This window comes from Penaeus chinensis, chromosome 3 (genome assembly GCF_019202785.1).
Source record: "Penaeus chinensis breed Huanghai No. 1 chromosome 3, ASM1920278v2, whole genome shotgun sequence".
Lineage (NCBI taxonomy): Eukaryota > Metazoa > Arthropoda > Malacostraca > Decapoda > Penaeidae > Penaeus > Penaeus chinensis.
In genome coordinates, this window is record NC_061821.1 from 26,184,686 (window position 1) to 26,186,146 (window position 1,461).

The following is a 1,461-nucleotide window of genomic DNA, read 5'->3' on the forward strand; positions in this document are numbered from 1 at the left end:
TTACAAAAATGAAGCCTCCGTTCTCTAAGGATATAGAGAAATGGCCCTCGTGTCTCTTTCCTAATCCGAGCGGCACATGAGCTTGCCAGAAGGTCGATGTAAATTGCCGAGCTCGACGGGAGCTTTTAAAGAGCCGTCCCCCCACCCCACCCACGCCAAAATATATACACAAATGATATTGGATTTCAACCCATTTCCAGAGCAGGTGTGGGATATCAGCCCTCGGTCATCGCCCGCTCCCGCCGTCCTTTATAGGCTGTGCATCTGGAATGGGTCTGTTTTCCTTTCTCTTTCTGTTATTTCGCGCGGCTTTATTCATTTTCTTTCTCTGTCTATTCTGCTATTTCTTGCGGCTTTTATTCTTTCCTTTCTCTCTATTTCTCCTCTTGTAATTTTCTGTGGCTCTATTACTTTCTTTTCCCCTTCTTTCATTTCCCGAAGCTTTCTTTGTGAGTTTTTTTCTATCTTCACCTGATGTTCTTTTTCTTCTTTTGTGCTTGACTATTTTCTTTTCTCTTGCTTTATTCCACGTGCCTTTCTTTTTTCTCCTTATTCTATTTTGTTTTATTTATACCATTATTTCCCCTCTCTTTTCTTTTAATATATTTCATCTCGCATAAAGGCATACACCGTACATGCACAAATATTGTAAATGTAAATACTGTTATACAAATCGACTTTATTTACATTATTTCCTGGTTCTTGGTTATGTAGCGGGTCATGTTTATCGTAAGCGCATACATACTAACATTCATACATACGCTCACGGGTTTCTTACGTCATCAGGTCACGATAGAAAATAAGTATCTCTTTTGGTAAACGGTTTATGGGTCATACTCACGTCTCTATCTCAGGAAAGGAAAAACTGGCAACTCACCCTGATTCGCCAAGTCTCTTTTGAGAAGAAAAAATGATGATGATAAAATGGCGTAGTTAAAAAAAAAAAAAAAAAAAAAAAAAAGAGAGAGAAAGAATATGAGAAAGAAAGGATTGTAAAAAGAAAAAGGAAAATATTTTATATAAATATAAACAAATAAATATGAGCATTTAGTGTCAGTTATCTGAAAAGTAGTTACAGTTTAAATTTAAAAGCATTATTATTCCTCCATAATGAAACACACACACATACACGCACAATCAAACAACAAGCACATAAACAACAAACACACGCAAACAAACAATACACACACAAAAAGACAGCACATACACACACAAAGAACACACACACACACACACACACCAACAAACACACACACACACAAAAAAAAACACACACACAGATCACACACACACACACACACACACACACACACACACACCAACAAACACACACACACACAAAAAAAACACACACACAGATCACACACACACACACACACACACACACACACACACACCAACAAACACACACACACACACAAAAAAGCACACACACATACAAACAAACGAACACACACACAC